This window comes from Varanus komodoensis, unplaced genomic scaffold (genome assembly GCF_004798865.1).
Source record: "Varanus komodoensis strain SLA01 unplaced genomic scaffold, ASM479886v1 scaffold15, whole genome shotgun sequence".
In the NCBI taxonomy this organism is placed as follows: Eukaryota; Metazoa; Chordata; class Lepidosauria; order Squamata; family Varanidae; genus Varanus; species Varanus komodoensis.
In genome coordinates, this window is record NW_025335440.1 from 18267719 (window position 1) to 18282427 (window position 14709).

Below are 14709 nucleotides of genomic sequence, written 5' to 3' on the forward strand. Positions count from 1 at the left end.
GGCTGATTTGCTGCAGAAGCAGAACTTTCTATCTTCTTGCTACTATGCTGGAGGAGGGGAAGGAAAGAGCATTTGCAAGCCAGTGGGGTGGAGGGAGAGGCTCACTTCCATTGTGAAAAACCTGTGCTTATTCACATCTCCTAATGCGGTCCTTGCATGCTGCAGTGTCAAAATAACATCAACAAAAGTGTAAGACACAAGTTTAAAAATGTTGGGCAACAAAGGCTTGCAAATTTGACTTGAGCGCATTTTAAAAGGCAGACCTGGCAGAACTTGAAAGCTGATTCATACAACATAAATATTGCATTTCAGAAATCTTATCTTGTCCTGTTTATCGTCAGATGTCTTCCTCCTGCTCTGCAAAATGCAGATGTATTTACAGTATATGACATACTGTCATAGAGGGTTTAGCTCAGCAGAAAAGGATCTCCTATTTCACTGCATTTTCTTATTGCATCCTAGGAGCTACAAATATAATTTGAAAAGGCAGGACGGGATGGGGGCTGGGTGGGAGGAGATGGAGCGAAGCAAAGAAGACTCTCTTGCATAAACTTAGTAAAGAAATCTATATCACAGAACATAAGAAGGGTGAGAAAATGCAAAAATCAAGAACATTCCTTCATTTACATTGACTTGTTTTGCATCATAAGACAGCCCATTGTGGATTAATTAACCTTTGGGGCACTGCATGTGTCTTCCCCTATTTTGAATGTACAACCCCTGGGTGAGAGTTGCCATGGCTGGTCCTGTCATGGAAACCCAGCTGGGGTGGGTTTTGGGGTGATTAAACAATCCCTAGAGCATATGAGAAGGTTGTTAAACTTTCAAATATCTCTTGCTTGGGCAATGGGACAAGCCACAGTAACCCAGAGGTGCTTACATAAAGTTGCCAGCATGCATCAGAGTCTCTGGAATGGCAAATTAATCCATGATGAGCTACCCTATAATCTGAACTTGCCAAATCTTTCGTATTGGCCTTGCTTCCCCCAGCTGAAAGAAGAAAGTTCTAGGAGGTGTGAGCTTTATCCTTGATCGTGCTTTTCCCCCTCCACCCACCACTCTTTGGCCAATGAAGTCTCCACTACTTGGTGTACCCAACTGGAAGTAAGGGTTCTTCTGTTATTGTGAACTTGCCCCCACCTTCTTTCAAAGAATTTCACAGAGGCCTAGATGTTGCTGTCTTCAGTTTGTAAGGCTCCCCCACCTTGCAAGTGCTTCTTCTGTCCATTTGCTCACCTCAAACTACATTTAAGGAGAGACACACAACATAGCTGTACAACGCCTCTTGGTTGGTGGTGCTTTGTCTAGACCAGAGCTGGACACCCTGCAGACTGCACTCCCACTGTCTCTCACCATTGGCTGTGTTGGTGGGGCCAACAATGTCCAGAAGGCTGCAAGTTGCCCATCCTTGGTCTGGAAGCAATCGATGTCTCGGTTAAGAAGAACTTGCTCCCTCAAAGACTTGTATCAGATTGCCCTGCAAGGCTTGCTGAAGAAAGAAAAAATAATCATGATGGAAATTAGATTAGACAAATTCACTGGGGAAAGTCCACCAGTGGAACTTTCATGTGTAAAGGGAGTACAATTCTGCATGCCAGATGGGCCTTGGATGGAACCAGCAAGGGTGGATTTTGATGTTCTTTTTATGGCAACATGGTGCTGGCACGACCTGCCCGAAATCCACAGCAAGTCATTTAGGTGAGGGGTTGGAGGGAGCGTGGAATCCTTGCTGAACAGCTAAAACAAACACGGGTTGAGAGTGACTGAGCAGAATGTTGCCTGTGCTTTTTTCTTGGTTCTACACATGAGGTTTTTTCTTTTTTTTTAAATGAAAGCCAAACAAAATGAAATATTTCTGAGAGGGAACAGATTTGGGGTACCGTTACCACCAAATTGCAGATTGCTCATTATGTATTATGCTTTTACCATAATGAGCAGTGCATTGCTCATTATATTTTGTGCTTATGCTTTCCTTATTGGCAGGGGTGATACCATTTGGATTTTCGATTAAAAATGGTGGTTCCTCTCTCTTCTGTTGTGTAGATCAGGAAAAGAAATATTGTGCCTGCATTTCTAGCTTTTGAGTTTCAGCAGGTAAGTATCAGCATCTTAGATTCTCCCTGGATACAGGTGTGATATTTCAATGTTGCACTGAACCCCGAAATATTTAAGACCAGCCAAAGGGCCTTTGAGATCATGAGAAGTTTTAAAAAGATGGAGGATTTGCTCATTGCAGCTGAGGCTCGGAGCAGGGCCATCTTAACAGCATTACAGGCCCCGGGCAAAGCAGTGTACAGGGGCCCCCACGACAGCTACAACTACTGTTAATTTTGGAAGTTTTCCAAGGGTTAACATACACAAATTAGTATGGGGCCCATGGGCAAGTGCCCATCAGGCCCATGAGTTAAGACAGCCCTGCTTGGAAGGGCAGCAGTAAAGAAACTAGTAAAGATCAACCAATGAAAGGATGTTCTACTGGAAATCAAGGCCAAGATCATCCGCATTATTGTATTCTTGATCAAGATATGATTGTGAAAGCCAGTGAAGAAAGCTGACAGGAGGAAAACCGATGTGTTCACGGCATGGTGCTGGAGGAGAGCTTTGTAAATACCTTGAACTGAGAGAAAGATGAACAAGCGGGACCTAGATCAATTTTCCCTGGAAGCAAAACTGACATAACAGAAGCTGCTTTGGGCACATTATGGGAAGGCGAGACTTTCTGGAGAAGACACTCATGCTAGGGGAAGTCAAAGGCAGAGGAAGACAAGGAAGCCCAGATATGAGATGGACTGATTCCATAAAGAGAATGACAGCTTTGGGTGTACAAGAGCAGCACAGACTGTCAAGGGCAGGACATTTTGGTGGGTATTCATTCATAAGGTCACTATAAGATGGAGACACCTTGACGGCATGAAGGGAGTAAGAGAAGTAGAAGCATACAAGTATTCAGAGGGGTTCCTAAGCTAGAAAGTAGCAATGGAGAAAGAGTGGAGTTCCATCCCATACTCTTCTTTTTAGAAAAGTCACTCAAAAGGAGGGACCATGACTCAGTGCAGAGCATTGCTTTGCATGCAGGGGGTTCCAGGTTTAGGCTCAGCCATATCCAGTGCTTTAACATAAATTTAATTTATTGTATTTAAGGCAAATGTTCATAGTAAATTCCAAAGTCTTGTCCAATTCTCATCCGACAAATGTTCTCGACTCCTTTCCCTACTGTCAGCATCTATGGCCAAATGTCATCCTCTGAGTAACCACAGATCAACGTACTTGAAGGGTCGAAAAGTCTCAGAGGTGGTCCAGCAAGTTTGATGAACAAAAGTGCTGAAATTGTCCTAGTCTTCAACTGGCCTTTTTATTAGCAAGATCGGTGGATGAGAAGTAATTAGTATTTTTTTTCATTTTTAAATTTGGGGTCACACTTTTACACTAAAAATTAAAAAAAGATTTTCAATTCACCAATTTTTTTAAAATAAAGAAATTATTTACCTTTCACATGTAGTCAATCACAGTACACACACCCACACACGTCAGTTGTGTAACGAAACATAATTATCGCCACCTGCAGTAAGCACTCAATGTGCGACCACACAACCAGTCACAGGCCGAGCAGTGTCACAAGCCGAGCAGCGCCATCACAACCAGCACGGACGAAGTTCGCTTGCATCAGATTTGGCATACAAGCAGCCCGCATGCACCGTTTTAATGATTTTGCCGCCGACCTGCTACGCTCGACAGGGCGATTCAAATCCACGTGGACCAAACATCAAATTTTCAAAAGTTACTTTTAAAACTTGGAATATCCATTGAAAAAAGGTCCCGGAACTCTGTTCCGGTGCATTCTATGACAAAAAAAGCACTGGCCATATCCAAGTAGGGCTGGAAAAGATTTCTCTCTGCAACCATGGAGAGCTTTTGCCAGTCAGTGACAGCAGCACTGGATTAGATGGAGCAGTGGCCTGAGTCAGGAAGATGCTGCTTCCTATGTCTTCTTAGGATGACTTGCACAGCCTAAAAACAATGTCTAATCATTAGAGGACACTAGCAAGCTAAAGCACAAGCAACCGAAATGAATGGTCAATAAATGTGTATCTAGGGAGCAATGCTTCAGGACGAAGCTTTGACCAGCCACCCATCCCAACCGGCTGATGGAGCGTCTCAACGTGCTAACGAGGCACGGAGGCCTCTTTTGACCCTTCACTTCAGTGCACGAAGTTACAGTACAAAGAAAGCTAAAAGGGGGAATTCATTGCGTCCTGTTCAAACCTGCTTCTAAAATTTATCAAGAGGCTTCCGAGAGGTCACCCAAATCCTAACCACGCACCATTTCCTGTGTAAATATTGGCTCCAAGGCTCTCTTCTTCCCACAGAATCAACGTATTGTTTCAAGTTATAAAGATGTGCCAATGTGGGCAGGGCAGGCTAGAAATAACACTGACTAAAACTCATCCCCAAAGGCATTGCAGGGTTTATTTAGGGTCTTTCCAGATTAAGGATCCAGTCCCATAATTGTGCAATCACTGTTCAGTCATGGCTGCACAGAAACTATATCAGCTGTGGGCATAAAAAAGACTCCCAGATATTTTCCTCGTCGTCTTCAAGGATCGCTGACCATTGGCCGTGCTAGCTAGGGCTTCTGGTGCTAAAGTTCAAAGCATTTGGACACACACCTTCTGCCCACACCTGACTTAAATAACTCTCCTCCAGAGCAGCAGCTTTTTAATGGCAAAACCACATTTTCCTAGCACTTGGGATAAGATTTTGCCACCTGAGAAATGCAATTCCTTTTCCTCCCTAATCCTTGCAGGTACTATAGCAAATGCAACATGAAGCGGAATGTGGAGTGCTGCACACAGCCGTTGTGTGCCACGTACCGCCCACTTCACGCCTGTGGCATCACCAGGGACAAATAACTCAGTGCTTACCTGGCAACATTCATTACAGCAGGTTGACACAAAGGGGGCAAGAGAAGAGAAACATGGCCACTCTATCCGCTCAGCCAAAGTACCAGCAACTTTGACTCGTCCTCCTGTTTTCCATTCCAACTTATTCTTCTAACTTAATAACTCACAGCTTAGTGCTTTTCTACATGAGGCTTTTAATCCATGGCATCAACTTGCAGTTCCATCACAGAGCTGACACCTGAGCACTTCTTCCTGATTTTTTACTAGATAGCCTTTAGTTCAACTAAACAAGAGGAAATCTTGCTTTCCTTTGCCATCGGAAATAATACCCCATTTCCCCTACTAAAACAAAACAAAGCCCCCACAGAAAGTGCTGTATTCAAAAACAAGTGAAATTAGATGATCCTATGAACAACTGGGAGTAGTCCTGAATGGGGTTGCACTCCCTCTGAGGGACAGGGTTCGCAGCTTTGGAATGCTCCTTGACCCAGAACTTTCACTGGAAGCTCAGGTGACGGCGGTGGCGAGGAGTGCTTTCCTTCAGCTTCGGCTGATCCATCAGCTGCGTCCCTACCTGGAGAACGATTGCCTGGCAACAGTGACACATGCACTGGTAACTTCCTGATTAGACTTCTGTAATGCGCTCTACGTGGGGCTGCCCTTGAAGACGGTCCGGATACTTCAATTGGTGCAAAATAGAGCTGCCAGGTTGCTGACGGGAACTGGGCGTTGTTCTCATATAAGTCAGCTCCATTGGCTTCCCATTGAAGTCCGGGCCCAATTCAAGGTGTTGTTTATCACCTATAAAGCCCTCAATGGCTTGGGACCTGGTTATCTAAAGGAGCGCTTGCGTCCATACATGCCCTCCCACCCCCTGAGATCAGCGGCAGAGACCCTCCTCCGGAAACCCTCCGTGAAGGATATTAGGAGGGTGAGTACCTGGAGGAGGGCCTTCTCTGCGGTGGAATGCACTCCCCAGAGAGGTCCGCCTAGCGCCGTCATTATTTGTTTTTCGGCGCCAGGCCAAGACCTTTTTATTTAAAAATTATTTTAATTGTTAATTGATTGTTTATTGGGTTGTATACTGTGCCGAAATGTCTCCAAAATTTTTAAGGTTAATTGTGCAAATGATATTTGTTTTGTGAGCTGCCCTGAGGCTTTTTGCGAATGGGGCAGCATAGAAATGTTTTAAATAAATAAATAAAAAGGGAACAATGAACCCATAATTGTTTCCCATCCCAACACCTTGTCTTTTCGTGTTGTATATTTTATATTACCAAATTTTGATGCCCATTCTCCTAGTCTGGGGAGATCCTTTAGAGTTCCTCACAATCCCTTTTCGAGTTAACCACCTTAAATAGTTTGGTGTCATCAGCAAACTTGGCCACTTCATTATTCACTCCTAATTCCAGATTATAAATTCCCTTATTTAGAAAAGTTTCCTCTTTTGAAGTCAAATGCAACTCTACTGGACCTCTTTGGCAATCTTCAGCCTAAAAACCCATATAACATCTGACAGTGCTGTGGTCACTGTTTCCAGTTGGTTCAACAATATATACATTCTGTACTATGCCCTGGGCAGCCCCACCTAAATCCAGCATTGCCTCCCCTCTGGTCGATTCAATGACCACCTGTTCTGGGGCACCATCATTGATGACACTGAGAAATTTAACTTCTCTGCCAGAACTGGAACATACATTCATCCAGTCAATGTATGGGTAGTTTATTTATTTATTTAGAAAATTTCTAGGCCACCCCATTTGCCGAAGCCTTGGGGCGGCTTACAAATAAATAAATTAAAATACATAAATAGCAATATAAAATACACGGAACTGTATAAAATAAGTCGCCCTGGCCAAAAAACTTTAAAATAAATATAACATTAACAATTAAAATGACGCTTGAATAAAAAGGTCTTCACCTGGTGCTGAAAAACAAATAACGACGGCGCCAGGCGGACCTCCCTGGAGAGCGCATTCCATAGATTGGGTGCCACCGCAGAGAAAGCCCTCCTCCGAGTACCTATCCTCCTAATTTCCTTCACAGAAGGTTCCCAGAGAAGGGTCTCTCCCGCTGATCTCAGGGGGCGGGCAGGCATATATGGACGTAAGTGCTCCTTTAGGTAACCAGTACCCAAGCCGTTACAGGCTTTATAGGGGATAACCAACACATTGAATTGGGCCCGGACTTCAATGGGAAGCCAGTGAAGCTGATGGAGGACTGGAGTCATGTGAGCATAACGCCCAGTCCCTGTGAACAGCCTGGCAGCTCTATTCTGAACCAATTGAAGTATCCGGACCATCTTCAAGGGTAGCCCCACATAGAGCACGCTGCAGAAGTCAAGTCAGGAAGTCACCAACACGTGTGTCACTGTTGCCAGGCAGTCGTACTCCAGGTAGGGGCGCAGCTGATGGATCAGCCGAAGCTGAAAGAAAGCGCTCCTCGCCACCGCTGTCACCTGAGCTTCCAGTGAAAGCTCCAGGTCGAGAAGCACTCCCAAGCTGTGGACCTTGTCCCTAAGAGGGAGTGCAACCCCATTCAGGACTAGGTTCAATTCACCCTCACTGAAGCTTGATCCGCCGACCAACAGGACCTCCGTCTTGTCTGGATTGAGCTTCAGTTTGAAGTCATCTTTTGCCCGAGTCGTCTTTTGTCATTCTCCATCTCAGGATCCCCCTGAGCATTCTGGCCTGGAGGACAATAGCGTGTGACCGCCATAAGTAAATTATTTGTGGAGCCAGGTATGGTCACCTGCCGTGCTTCTGTTGAGGCATGAGGCACTCCAGATGATCAAGTCAGCTGCATGCTATGCCCTCTTTGACAAAGAGAGCAACAACTAATCCAGCATGCTCTTCCTTGCCCTTCCGATTCAGTTTTTATCCTGAGATGACGGTATCCTATTGGTTTTCTCCATTCCACCAGGTTTCCATAATGCCCATGGTGTCTAAATTCTCCTTTAAAACCAGGCACTTCAGTTCTCCCATTTGGACTCTGAGACTGCTACCATTTGTATATAAACATCTAACACGCGAAACATATTTTCTCACACTGGTTATCTTGTCTCACCATAAGCTTATTGTGCCTTATTTCCTCCCCTCCCATATTTGGGCAACCAGACAGTTTTTCTTCTTCATCCGATAGGAATGATTTAACCTCACCTGGATGCTTCTCAGCTCCTGTCGGCTCTCCCCTTGGCTTCATTTCAAAAGCCCTCTGAAAGCTATCAGTTCAGAACTTTGGAAAATGTAATCTGCCACTTTCTGGGGGAGCATCAAGAGCTAAGGTTCCTCCTTTCACACATCCAAAGACACAGACTGTTCTTGCAGAATGTTTTTTATTCACCAAAGTGTTTCCCAGAAGTGCAGTCACTCAGAATGAATCTCTGAGCATGCACAGAGCAGTTTGTTGAACCCAGTTTAGTATTTACTGCTAATATATCTCCTTATGAGATTATTTGGGTCTCATCTCTTTGGAAACAAGCATGCCTCTCCTCTCGGCGTGTCAGTCCTCTAATTGGGCTGCCCTCCTCAGCCGATGTTGTGCCATGGGGTTGAGAGCTGCACTCACTTCATCTGTCTCTGAGAAACTCCCCTGTTGCAAGCCCCCTCCTGTATGACTTGGTTATTCTCAGAGGCTGCCTGAGCACCTGGGAGTCTGGACTTGGCAGCATCTGGACTCAGCCCACATTCTAAGGCTTTCCCCTGCTCCTCTGGTGCCCATCAGCAGGCCTTGGGGATGGTGCAAAGAGGCACTGTTCTCCTCACTCCCAGCAGGGAAAGAGGGATAGAGAGGAGGAGTAAGGGGGAGAGAAATGGAGTGGGGGGGGGGGAGAAAGAAAAGGGGTGGCAGGCACAGAAAGGGGGTTGCCCACCTCCAGTTTGTTCTGCAGCCCCAGGCAAATAAACCTTGAGAGAAGGTGGCCCTCCAAAGAATAAATATTCCCCACTCCTGTTGTGAAACTGAAAGTGTCCATATCAGAACCTTCAAATGATTATATGAAATCTCATCAATAAATACTATGAAAATAAACAACATTAAATAGAACAGTAAAGAAATGCTGCCACCATCTAAGAAATCATTCGTCAGCCATCACCTTCCACCACATGCAAAGTAAAGTTCCCATCAACTAAAAGAAAAGAAACTCTTTCACAACTACCCTGAAATCGTTTTTGTGGACTGAGATCCGAGGAGGGAATAATCACCTGGCATTACTGCACCAGCAGAGAAGTACTCCAGAGCATCTGGGGAGCCTAATTAGAACAAACATCACAAGTCTTCAGGCTATTTATCCAATGCCACAGTGCTGCTCTAATAAATTAAGCAATGCTTCCTGATTTTCTGAGGTGCACAGCTTGCAACAGGAAGCACAGTGAGGATAAGCAGGGCTCTAAATAGATTTCTTATATCACTGGCAAGCAAGCAGTTAATCACATAATTCTACAATCTAAATGTCTAACTTTAATGTCTATTAATGTCTATACATTAATGTATAAGTATTTGTGTTCATGCTACTGCTTAGTTTTACCTCATGCATATACTTACAACTGTGCTGATGATATAGTTTGATTTGTGGCCTGTTTTGAAATCGGGGCTACTGGAGAAGTATCCATCCAGATATAGACAATGGGTGGAAGTGAAAAGGTGCAACACTGCTCTGGTATTAGGAGTTGGATACAGATTTAGTCACATTTAAAGTACAGCCACTGAGATCTATAAAAGGGTTTTATCATAATGATTGGCATGTCCTAATGAGTTGAATGGGTCTATTCGAAGTATAAGAAGACTGCATCCACTCCTAGGACATTTTGTAATCAGGGCTGACACCCAAGGAAGGTGTGGTCTGGCAAATGCTCTTCTTTACCATTGCAACCCTACTCGTTCTAATACATTTTCTTTGCAATCCTATGCAATTTGCTGGCTGCAGTCTTTCTCACCTAAGATAGGAGTAAGCTCCCTTTAATCTACTTGGGCTTACGTCCAGCTAAGCAGGCATAGAATCCAGCTGTTGCAGTGCAATGCCTCAGCTAAAATGGCCAGGAATCTGCCAAGTGCAGAGATGTTCTGGGTCAATTTTGTGGAATGCATGTTCATTGACTCACCTGGTCAATAAGCTGCAGAACAGCTGAAAGATGATGTTGGCCATGGAGCAGGGCATCAGTTCTGCCCCTCGCTTCAGCCTGATTATCAGAGCTGGTGTGGCACTGTGGTTAGCGTAATGGAGTGCAGACCTGGGTTCCAGTCCTCACTTGGCCGTGAAACTCCCCAGGTGACTGAGGCCTATCCCTCACTCTCAGCCTAACCTAACTCACAGGGCTGTTGTTGTGAGGATAAAAATGGAGTGGGGGACAACTAGGTAAACCATCTTGGTTTCCTCGTACGAAGAAAAAAGGCAGGATAGAAATGCAATAAATAATATTGATGATGATGATGGACTTCGTTCTCCAACCAGATGTTCTCCAGATGTGTTAGACTACAGCTCCCATAATCTCTCAGCCAGTTATGTCTGATGCATCCGGAGAATGCTAGGTTGCAGAAGGCTGATCTATAACACAAAACTGGCCCGGAAGCCTGACTCTTCCTTGCCATGGTAATTGTCCCAGAATGGAAATTACCCCAATTGCTCACTAGCTAATAAAGGATTTGTTATATCCTGTAGCATATTAGCCATGGCAAAAAGTTGGCATCTCAAAAAAGTTTACACACTTATACATATATATATTTGCCACCCACATTGGAAAAGGGCGTTGTTCCCTTAAGTGCATGGGAAGTATTTCTAATTTGTACAATTCAGTAATCCTTGCCAGTTTTACCCTGATTACTGTAATCGGTTATGTTAGGAATGCACAATATTTAATTTCCTTTGTGGACATTCAGAAATGGGCTTACCTTGTGATAAGCCTTTAAAAAAATCATCTGCATGATGACTGTTTGAAAACAAATCAGCAGAAACATGCATTTCTTCAGTCCCCCTTTTTACCTTAAAATTTGGCAGTAATGTAATTCTTGTACTTCCAGATCTTGAAAAACCTTATCCACATGAATGGCATAGTGTGATTACTTAAGTGTAAAATATTCTCATGAGTTTTTCAAAAATTGGCTTTCGGACAAGTAAACAAGAAAAACTAGTCTATCAGTTTAAAAGAAAATGATGAAAATTTAAGGGTGCAATCTTATTCATGTTTAGCCAAAACTGTATATAACACCTAGCATGCCCCAGCCGGGTCTGACTTTTTCTGTCTAAACATGCATAGGATTTCATCTTTAAATGTTCCTTTTGTCTTTTCCTTCAGAAAGTCATAAAAAATGCCAAGACAACTGGATTAAAAATGATGGCCGGGATTCTAGGAGAGTTAAAGTTATTTATTTATTAAAAGCTTTTGTATCCTGTCTCCTACAAACAGCTCAGGATGGCTTACATGTTACTCCATGACAAAGGGTGGAATCCTATGCTATTTGTTTGGAAATATGTCTCACTGTACTCAGTAGGGTTTAATTCCTAGTGAAGATTCTCAGACTGGGCTACCCATCAAAATGAAACTAATGGAGTGAATCAGTCATGCTCAGTTTAAAGTCCCTTTGCTCTCAATGGGTTGGGCAGATGGTGAGATAAACAGGCAGTTACAAATATCCCACCCCTAGCCCTGCAATAGAGTACAGTAAGATATACTCAGCCTAAGGTAAAAAGCTGCTTCTTACCAGCAGTCTCTTTCACAATTAATTTTACAGCAGAGAAAAAACTGCTAGAGAAGCTACTACAGGCACTGGCTCGCGGACTGCATCTGATCCGAAGGGCTTCCCCGTCCAGGCTGCCAACCCCTCTCCAGGCCTGGTCCAGCCCTGCTGCTGAGCTGTAGTCTCTGATCAGCTCTTGTTGTGTAAGTGAGAACAGAGTTTCTTACCCACAACCAGTTTGCTACATCTCTGCTCATGCATCTGTCTGGGCATGGCACAAGCTAAGGCATTGTTGTCATGTGCCCTGAAGTCAATTTCAAATTATAGCGACCCCATCAATGAATTCCATCCAAATGTCCTGTCTTTGAGAGCCCTGCTCAGCTTTTTGCAAACTTAAAGCTTCCTTTATGGAATCCACCCATTTCATCTCATAGTTGGCCTTCCTCCACTTCTTGTGCCTTTGACTTTCCATAGCAGAACTGTCTTCTCCAGCATGTCTCATGACGTGCCCAAAGAACAACAGCTTCAGTTTTGTCATTTTTGTTTGCAGAACAAGTTCTGGCTTGATATGATCGAGGACCCACTTTTTCATCTTCCTGTTGGTCCAGGGGATTGGCAAAAATAGCAAGGTGCACATTCTGAACTTCTGCTCACGCACTGCTGGCCTGTGGCTCCTTTTGTACATGCAAAATGCTGATGCAAGCTTTGGGATTAACACTGTTCCTCACCACTTACATTTCAATAGCTACAAGAGTGGCCAGATGCAGAAGAGCCCAGCCATTCCGCATCTTTTATCCTGTGGAGAAGAGGCAACTTCAGCAGGTGTATGACAAGCTACATCTGCTGAATCTCATGTTCTACACTTTAATTAAAGGCATAGGGGCCCTGTTTACCTTGCATCTGGCCACCCCCTGTAGCTACTGGATATGACAAATTATCTCTAAAGCTGCATACTACTATGCCACTGTAAACATCTCTTGCGCAAGATGAAGTCCCAGACTACCTGCCACATCCCCGTTGCTTCTCCTAAGCAAAGTGTCTCAAGTTACATCTGTTAAACAAAACACAGTGATTGATCCTGCTGTCTTCTGCATGGCACACTCCTCAGCAATTTCAGTGATTGCTGGATGATACCATAACAGCAGGTTAATGGAAAACTGTGTTTTTCAATAATAAATTTGATAAACCAGTGCTATAAAACAGGGGATGCATTAGCTTGCTCTAGGAATATGAATTGCAAATAGTTTGTGTCTGCATTTGCTTTTATGAGGCACCCCTTGCTCTTCTTTGCCATTTAATGTAGCAGGGAAAAACGGACAGTATGTGCACATGGGAATAGGATTTATCATGGCAGCAGGAACCTTATTGCCCTCCTGCGTGCTCCTCCCAGAGAATAAGTCCTGTAAAATTCAGCGGGATTCTTTATGTAAACATGCATACAGTCACCTTGTAAGGAAGTGGCACTGAATCTCAAGTGTGGGAGCCGGAGCCAGTCTTCCAGGGCTCCCTTTTTGTCCCTCCAAGGCTGCTATGAAGGCCCTGCTGCCTCTTATCCAGTTGTTGGCTGGTTTCCCAGCTTTCGTGCACTTTCCACCCCACTATTCTAAGTTAGTGATGTTGTGTGGTGTGGTGGTTACATGGTTGGACTGGGACTTGAGAGGTCTGGGTTCTTGTCTCCCCTCAGCCATGAAGCTCATCAAGTGATTTGATGTCAGCCTGATATGCCTCACAGGCTTCTTGTGAGGGACGAAACGGAAAGGAGGACGTTTCTGTAAGTCACCAAGTGTCCCCTGCAGGATATGGAATGAATGAAGAAATGAATGCTCTCCTAAGGCTTAATTCCTGGCAGTAAGAACATTACACTAAAATATGCTGACATTTTTGGTATTTGGGACTGCCTTTTTTGTGTTTCGCTCCATGACACCACTGGTTCCATCCTGATTCTGAACCTGGGCTATGACTATCTGCTAATTTCTAAACAGAGAAATGCTAGGATTCAAACACACCTTGATGAACTGGCTTCTGATTATTTTCTTACTCCACCAACCTGAGGGCCAAATCTATTCCTCCTTGGTATGGAAAAGGTACTGGTCTTCAACTGGTGAGTCAGGACCTGCAAGTGGGCTGCATCCTGTTTCTCAAAGAGGGGCCTGGCTAGGATATCCAGATGTTCCGAGGACGAAGCTCCTGCAGTTTTCTCCATTGTGTAGAAAAGGACATTTTAGCCCATGTTCTTCCATGCAACACTTAAAAGGCACAGAAGTTGAGTCCCCATTATTCAGTCTAGATTTGAGAACAGGAAGGTGGATATATGTATACCTAAAAAAAAGTGGGTTCTGGTTGTAGTTCAGACTAGACCAGGGGTCTGAAACATCTGAAATGTACTGCATGAAGGGATCCTTTTCATCATTGGTACTTGAAATATGCCAGAGATAAAGAGTCAAATATTATTGGCATTCCGAAAATGTTACGGGGCTAAGTCCAGATGAGCACGAAAGGCAGGTGATTCAGCACTGACCAGTTGCTGCAGCAAAGGACAAGGTGAGAGAAAGCTGGAACAAACCCAACATCCCTGAATGTTTAATCTCTTTCCCACTCATATAAGATAAACGCAGGAATTCCCAAACTGTTTACCATGAAACTTTTCCCATGCAACCTTCCTTCCCTGCATTCCTCCCTTGCAACTCTAACACTGTACAAGAGTGAGCAGTGGCGGTTGTTCAGAGCTGTCCTCCGGCAAGCTGCCGTCCTCCTTGGTCAAGAAAGACGCAGGTTCAGATTCCCATTCAGACAGTGCTCTGGGTGCCTTGAACCAGCCACTTTCTTTTGCCCTAACCAACCTCAGAATGTTGCTGCTGATAAAAGAAAGAGTGGGGAATCTTCTGTGTTGGGGGTGGAGAACACCTGCAGCTGTCCAGATGTTGGTGCTGCTGACTGGGGCTGATGGGAGTTGGAATCCAACATCTGGAGGGCCTTGTGGTGTTAGTACTCAGTTCTTGCTACCTTATATTCCTTGAAGAAAGAGCAGGATAAAATCCATGAACTGAAGATAGTCATAAAGATGTTCAACCATAAACTCTATGGGGCAGAACTTGTCTCTTTAACTTACATTGTAAACCACAGGATTCTGACTCAG